Raw genomic sequence first — 8,538 nt, 5'->3', positions numbered from 1 at the left:
CAACTATAAGCCCCAAGTGTCATGGAAACCTTGTGGGTTTTTTTATCTGTAAAATCTGAGGAAATGCAAACTACTCCATGACCTGTTAGTTTAAATAGCAAAACAAGGAGTTATATTTATTTTAGGATTTTTTAGATGTCCTTTGCTGTGTTGTTAGGCACCCACTAAAGATGATCTACTCAAGGATTAATACTCTGGGAAAAAGAGGGAAGACAAAAATATCTCCACTATTTACCGTCTGCAAATTTTCAACCTAATGCCGAGATTTTGCCTTAGGACAGTGTTTTACCACTACTACTACTGCTGCTGCTGCTACTATTACTACTACTACTACCAACATCATCATTATTTAGAGTCACATGGAAGATTTTGGAGTCTGAAACTGTATCCACTAAAAGTACATTTTCTTCACTGTCCCATATGTGCAAAAGCTTAAACAGCTCAGAATCTGTTTGTATATTAGAGTTAAGTAGCAGGTTATGTCAGAGAGACAGCACTCTGAATTTTATAGTAAAATTAATTGATTTCAAAGCCCTTCTCTGCCACTAACTATTCTGAGTCTGTTTCTATGTCTCAACTTACATGCAGGATTATTGTCATAATCACTTACTAATTATGTAAAATACCTGGCACTCAGTCAGTAATGAATAAATGGAGAATATGTTTATTTTAATTCCATTTTGCTGTTTCAGAGGAGAATTATACCTAATACTAATGGTCTTACAATTTTCATGCCTCTGTGGAAGGAAATATTCTATATTGTGGTCAATTGCAAGACAGCTAACAAACTCACAGAAGAATAAACCAGCAGTAATCTCTAACTTTACCCAATCCAGGCTACACACCTGATTTTTCTGGAAGTAATTTTCATTTGTAACTTCACATAGTTAAAAAAGTTAAATAGACCTATTAGGCTTATAACATAGACTGACAGCAATCCCCTCTCTTTTCTATTCTCTTCCCCAGAGGTCTTTTCATAATTTATTCTGATGCTAGCATTTCTATTTCTTTAAAAAAAAACTTTTATACATATAACTTTTGTTTTCTCTGTTTTAGGTATGATTCCACTGTTCAACTTCTAATACTATGGAGAAGTTAAAAGTTATCTTTATTTCTTGTACTTTATAGGTGATCTAATTGGTTTTTTTTTCTGTAGTAATTTAGGATCCTCTATTTCTGGACTCCTGAGGTTCCAAATAAAATACATTAAGATAGACATTTTTTTTTCATTCATTGTGCTGGGTTCTTGTGGGGCTCATGCAGTTTGGAGACTCAATTCTGGAGGATGTTCTTCCATAATTTCCTATGCAACATGGGAAAAAATTTTTCTGAGAAGAAAGTGATCACTTTCAGAAGCCCCTATTTGCCTGTTCTAGCTTTTATTTTGTAAACAACTTTTTGCCTTTTTTTTAAATCATTTCATTTTTTGATTCAATTTCTAGGAAATTTCCATGACTCAATATTCCAGTCTTTCAATCAAATTTCTTATTTTTAATCATTTTTTCCAAGAATTCATTTTTTAAAAAAATTATTTGACAGAGAGAGTGATCACAAGTAAGTAGAGAGGCAGGCAGAGAGAGAGGGGGAAGCAGGCTCCCGCTGAGCAGAGAGCCCGATACAGGGCTCGACCTCAGGACCCATCTATGTTGAAACCTGGGGCATTCACTAGGGCACATTTTAGTTGACCATAGTCAATAGTCCTGATCCATGAAAGATTGCATCATGGCAATTAAAAACCAGACATCAAAGAAGACTCAAATCCTTTAGGGATAAAAGTTTGAATATACCCCCCACTAAATATTAACATCCAGTGACATGCCACCAAAGGAGAAGAGTACATGTAATGTGAGGTAGAAGAAGGTAGCTATGATAATCAACTTAGCTCACATAACCATCTACACAAGTGAAATCGAACACAGCTGTATTTTATGTAACCAATCCCTTTTTACTACATTGTATTATGTGAACTCTGACTTTACCTCATGTTTTAGATGTTAGGTGAGAACATCAAGGGATTTTTATCATCCTGGCATGATACAACAGCTAATGGGACTTCATACACTCCTCTGTCAGGAATATAAGGATTTTATTCCAATGAAATATGAGTGGATCTTGCAAATCAAAAAGAATGGACTACTAGAGATGACTTCTGTTTGGCACCCCCTCCAGATCCATTTTCCACTATTTTTTAACATTTTCTCATTTCTCACCCCGCTCCCAAACCACAAGATTCTCATTATCATAGGCTGGCCTATATGGATCACACCAAAGGGTTCCTATTGGGTTTGGTCAATGGCTCCAATGGTGAGCCCTGGCCGTAGAATGCAGGGAGGGGAGGGGTGTGAGACAGGGAATTTTTTACTCCCTTGATTCTCTCCCTGAAGGGTTGGCTGGAGCTGGCTAGTTTCTTCAACCAAAGTCACTCACTATGCACTTTGAGAAACGGACTCTGGGGGCCTGTGGGTGGCTCAGCTGGTTAAGTGTCTGAATCTCAATTTCTGCTCAGATCATGATCTCAGGGTTGTGAAACTGAGCCCCACAAAGGGCTCTACACTGGATGTGAAGCCTGCTTGGGATTCTCTCCCTCTGCCTTTTTCCCCTCACCCTCTCTTAAAAAAAATTACTTCTTTTTAAAAAAAAAGCAACTAACTCTACACAACATTCTTCCCCCTTTCTTTTATGCTTTCAAGGTTAAAATAATAATGTCTTGGCTGTTACTAGCCTTATGTTCCTGTACATAAATAAATCTTTCTTGAAATATCCTATTTCAAGTGTACCATCTCTGTTTCCTGTGGGAACTATCTGATGCCATATATACACCATAATAGTTTTTACATAAATAAGTTTAAACAAATTTGTATTCAGTGTTAGTCTTCCTCCATATACAAACACATACATACTATAAACATTTTGCCATCAGTAACACTAAAAATATTACACTTTGGCTATATCCTAGTGGACATTCATCTTAATTTCCTGCAGATCCATTTTTAAGAAGTGAAATTGATGGCTCATGCACTGTGAATATTTTTAAGTATCTTAACCCAGATTTCCATATTGCCCTCCAGTAAACTTGTGTCAACTTATACTAATTTATATCAGGCTTATATGAGGCAACTTAATTCATTCATCTTTAGTTAAATCTGGGTGTTAATACTTTATAATTTGCAAATTTATAGATGAAACAATTTCATAGTTTAATTTGCATTTCTTTTTTAATTTTTTAAAAATTTTGTTCATTTTTTAAAAATTTCTTATCAGCGTAACAGAATTCATTGTTTATGCACCACACCCAGTGCTCCATGAAATACATGCCCTCCATAATACCCACCACCTGCCTCCCCCAATCTCCCACACCCCACCCCTTCAAAACCCTCAGATTGTTTTTCAGAGTCCATAGTCTCTCATGGTTCACCTCCCCTTCCAATTTCCCTCAACTCCCTTCTCCTCTCCATCTCCTTATGTCCTCCATGTTATTTGCTATGCTCCACCAATAAGTGAAACCATATGATAATTGACTCTCTCTCCTTGACTTGTTTCACTCAGCATAATCTCTTTCAGTCCCATCCATGTTGATACAAAAGTTGGGTATTCATCCTTTCTGATGGAGGCATAATACTCCATAGTGTATATGGACCACATCTTCCTTATCCATTCGTCCATTGAAGGGCATCTTGGTTCTTTCCACAGTTTGGCGACTGTAGCCATTGCTGCTATAAATATTGAGGTACAGATGGCCCTTCTTTTCACTACATCTGTATCTTTGGGGGTAAATACCTAGTAGTAATTTTCATTTCTTTTATTATCTCTAAGTTGAACATTTTCATATGCTCACTTTCCATTTACAAGATTTTATTTATTTATTTATTTATTTATTTGAGATAGAGTAAATGAGAGGGCAGAGAAGCAGAGGGAGATGGACAAGCAGACTCCATGATGAGCATGGAGCCCCACAAGGGGCTTGATCTCAAGACCCTGAGATCACACTCTGAGCCAAAATTAAGAGTTGGATGCTTAACCAACTGACTCACCCTGACAACCTTGGCTTTCCATTTATATTTCCAGTAAACTATTTTTTTGTCTAAAAGAGTTCATCTCTCTTTTTCTTTCATGTCAAAGTACTTACCCTTGTCAACATTTTTTTCAATTTATTTATTTTCAGAAAAACAGTATTCATTATTTTTTCACCACACCCAGTGCTCCATGCCAATTTTTGATGACAAAAAGAGCAAAATAAGAAATAAGGGGCACAATTGAATTTATTCAGTGTTGGATTTCTGAAGGAGTGAATCACAGATACTTTTCAAAGTTATTTTTAGGGTAAATTGTATTCTCTTCTTGAATATACACAATGATTATCATTAACATCACCAGGAACTGCATGAATAAGTTATCAACAGAAAAAAGAGTCTCTGAGTAGATATCAAAACTTATAATACAGTGTTATTTAAAATACTAGCCTAGAAAATAAGAGTTTCTTCATGAAAAGAGACTGGAGTGGCCCAGTTTCATGGAGGGGTAGAATTGTGAAATAGATCTGGAAAAGCAAGAAGAAGAAAAAATAATGATATCGAAGTCTGAACACTTGCCCCTCGATCCACATTAGACTTCCAACCATCCAGTTTCTATGACAGAGAGTTGTGATAAGGATCAAATGACATAGTATATTGTTTCTGGAACTTGGGTCAGCCAGCTGACAGAGGCTCCACCATGCATTATTTCACACTCATCCTCAACTCCTTCTACATAGCACACTTCCTAGAAAGGCTATACTCACTTCCTGTCTCTCTTCCACAAGTGATGCCCATGTGATATAACTGGTTATAAACAAAGAGCTTAATATAGGGGCACTTCTTTTTCTTTCCTGTTCCATGATAAATGCACTTTCCATCTCTGTCTGCCATAGTGAGAAGAGCGGCCGCCATGTCCACCCACCTGCAATGGATGGTCCCTGAGGAACTGCTCCAGCTTCCTGATGAAGAGGAACAAGAAGACATTCATTACCGACACCAATAACCTGAAGGCTCACAACTCCTTCCACTACCTGGGCTGATTCACCACTAGACTGTGGGCATGGAGTATGGGGCTAAGGGGAAAGGTATAGTGGTAACATGAAGCCCACATCCCACCAGCAATAACTGACCACCTTCTCCTTATGGAACCAGAATGCCCAGGCCACCCTCAGCAGCATCAGGCACATGATCTACAAGAACAAGTACCACCCAGATCTGCACATGCCTGCCATTCGCACAACGAGAGCCTTCCTGTGCAGTCAGAAGCCTGTGATGGTAAAGAAGAAGTGGCCTGCCCTACCAAGAGCTCCTGAACACCTGCCACTCACCTCCAAAGCAATAAAGATGTCAACCACCTGAAAAAGAGAGAAAGAGAGAGAGAAAGATGCAGATGGGGCAGCCATCTTGAAACAAAGACACAAAACCCCAACATACTAGGTTTGACAGAGCAGAAAGATATTTTTTTAAGCTCTGTTATTTTGAGATGTTGCCCAATCCCCCACCTGCCCAACTCTGGAGTGTCTCTCACCATACCTCTTGTTATGTGAAAATCTATACTGTTACCTGTCATCTACTGTAATCTGTGTGAGCAATCGTATCCTGACTGGTAGATACATTGAAACTGGATGCTCACCTACCCCAATTTTTAGACGCTTACTTTTTATGGCCTTCAGGAGCCCATGAGAAGGAATTTAAATTAGGTTCTTAGCTGGGATTCATACAACTCAACTGATATTCTGGAGCTCTTCCAAAGGAAACTGAAAGAAAAGAAAACACAATGGAATCTCTATAAGAAAGTATGTATGAATGTTTCACAAAGGCATGAATGATGCTGACATCATTTTGGAGACCAGGTATGAGAACTAGTAAATTTCTGGGTAGAGAGTGAGGTGGTACAGCCTTCTGTGAACTTTAAGAGTCAAACAGCTGTGGTATAAAGAACAAAACAGTATTTCCAGAGGTCAAATAGTTCTGCTGAGGAAGCCCTCTGAAAGAGGTTGTGAGAAAAAAAGGGAAGGATTTTTATACAGGTTGGAGAGAAAGAAAATAACAAGAAGATGTTGATTTTTTTAAAGATTTATTTCTTTAAAAGAGATAAGGAAGGAGCAGGGGGAAAGCAGGGAAAGAAGGACAAGCAGACTCCATGCTGAGCACAGAGCCCAACTTGGTGTTCGATCTCAAGACCCCAAGATCATGACCTGAGCTGAAATCAAGAGTCAGATGCTTAACTGACTGAGCCACCCAGGTGCCCCAAGAAGATGTTAATTTTTTAAAAGATTAGTAAGACTTCTGTTTCAGCTCTGACATATAAAAAGCTTAGAAGTCATCACTCTACTCCTTACAAGAAATAAAGTAAGCACACCAAAAAGCATGGACTTTTCTTGGAGGGGCAGAACTGCACAGGGAGTCTAGTTTAAATATTCAGACTGTGGTACTTTAAAGATAAGGAGAAAAAAATACACTATGCTAACACTAATCAAAGAATGCTGGAGTAGCTGTGTTAATTTTAGACTAAGTAGACTTCAGAGCAAGGAAATCTGTCAAGCATGAAAAGAAGACATAATAACAAAGGAGTCAATTCTCCAAAAGACATAACAATCTTAAATATGTATGAACACAACAACAGAGCACCAAAATGCAGGAGGCCAAAACTGATCAAAGTGACAGGAGAAATAGACAAATCCAGTTTTATAGTTGGAAACTTCAACACCTCTGTTACTACTTGATAGGTCAAGGAAATAGGAGACCAATAGCTTATAGGTGACTTGAACAGCTGTAGCAAACAATTAGATCTAACTGACATTAATAGAATGCTCTCTTGAACATCATTGGGATATACATTCTCGTAAAGCTTGCAAGGAACATCCCCCAATATAGATCACATTCTGCACCGTAAGATATACCATAACAAATTAAAAAAAATCATACAAAGTATGTTCCCACACTACAAAGGAATTTAAAAGAGAAATCAACAGAAGATGACACTTGGAAACTCTCAAAATATTTGGATATTAAGCAACACTTCTGTAATAACAGATGGATCAAAGAAAAAATCTCAAGAACATAATATAAAAGTATGTTGAATTAAATGAAAATGAAAATACAACTTCTCAAAATTTGTGAGAGACAATGAAAGCAGAGCTTAGAGGGAAATGTATAGCATCAAATATATGTTAGAAAAGAAAGATCTAAAATCAGTAAAGTTCAGCTTAAGCCTTAGAAAACAAGACAAAGAGGAGTAACTTAAGCCTAAAGCAAATGTTAGGGATAAAAAGAAAATGAGAGTAGAAATCTGTGAAACTGAAAATAGGAAACCAACAGAGAAAATCAGCAAAACCAGAAGATCAATAAAATTAATAAATCCATACAGAGGTTAACCAATGAAAAAAGAGAGAAGACCCAAATTGCCAATATCGAAAATGAAAAAGGGTTCCTCACCGCCAATCACATGAACATTCAAATGATAATAAAGGAATACTAAGAACATTTCTTTTGCCTGCAAGTTTGGTAACTAGCAATGGACTAATTCTTTGAAAGAAACTGCCAAAACACACAGGAGGAGAAATAGTTAACTTGATAGCCTTATATCTATTAATGAAATTTTGAAATAATAATTTCCAAAAAAGAAAGCACCACACCCAGGTGATTTCAGTGGGGAAATGCACCAAATATTTAGAAAAAAAAATGATAGCAGGTTTATATAATTTCTTCCAGAAAATAGAAACAGAAAGAACACTTCCTCACTCACTCTAAGAAAAACACCATGCTTCAGCTGTTTGACCCTCATATCCCTTTGCCGAAGTCCCTGGACACCACTAATGTTTTCACCGTCTCTACAGTTTTGCCTTTTACAGAATACATGATCCTGTAATGGCGAGAGTAATAGATTAAGCATTTGTCAAAACCCATAGGGCTTAACAGTGCAGACTAAGCCTAATAATGTGTGCAAATTAAAAAAACAAAACAAAATAAACAAAAACCTTTAGGAAGCCAGGAGATCTCAGGATGTAAAGTAGAATGTGACAAAAGAATCTCAATGTATTACAAAAGTTTGGAACAGCTTCACTTCAGGGGAGTGGATGAAAAGGCACTAATATAAGTCAACCTGAAAATGAGTAGAGTTTATAAGACTAAAAGCAAAAGAACCTATATTTAACCACTGTGCTCCAGTTGATAGAACTGTTTCCCGTGGGGGTATAGGTTAGCGATTCTGAAAACACCATACATTCATACTGGAATTGAACAGTTAATTAACTGGATAGCAGACAATGGGAGTCAGATCTCACTCTTGGGAGTGGGAGGTTACAGGGAAGGAAGCCAGAATGAGTCATGCGGTAATGGTTTAGACTTGGAGACATCAGCATGAACCAATTTCAGCTTAATAAAGATAAAGATCTCTATGTATTTATACTGTATTAATTCCAGATGGTAATAACAGTGATAAAGATGTGGTGTATATGGGAACTCTGCACTATCTAAATGGTAATTCTGCAAATCTAAAACCTCTCTAAAATAAAATACAAAG

General features: G+C 37.2%; 1 pseudogene; it reads left to right on the top strand.

Moving 5' to 3' along the window:
* The first annotated feature begins 4,923 nt into the window (after positions 1 to 4,923).
* Positions 4,924 to 5,372, top strand: LOC132007153 (large ribosomal subunit protein eL28-like; annotated as a pseudogene).
* Positions 5,373 to 8,538: the final 3,166 nt, after the last annotated feature.

This window comes from Mustela nigripes, chromosome X, assembly GCF_022355385.1.
Source record: "Mustela nigripes isolate SB6536 chromosome X, MUSNIG.SB6536, whole genome shotgun sequence".
In the NCBI taxonomy this organism is placed as follows: Eukaryota; Metazoa; Chordata; class Mammalia; order Carnivora; family Mustelidae; genus Mustela; species Mustela nigripes.
The sequence above is the reverse complement of the archived record's forward strand: the minus strand, read 5'-3'. Positions and strand labels throughout refer to the sequence as shown.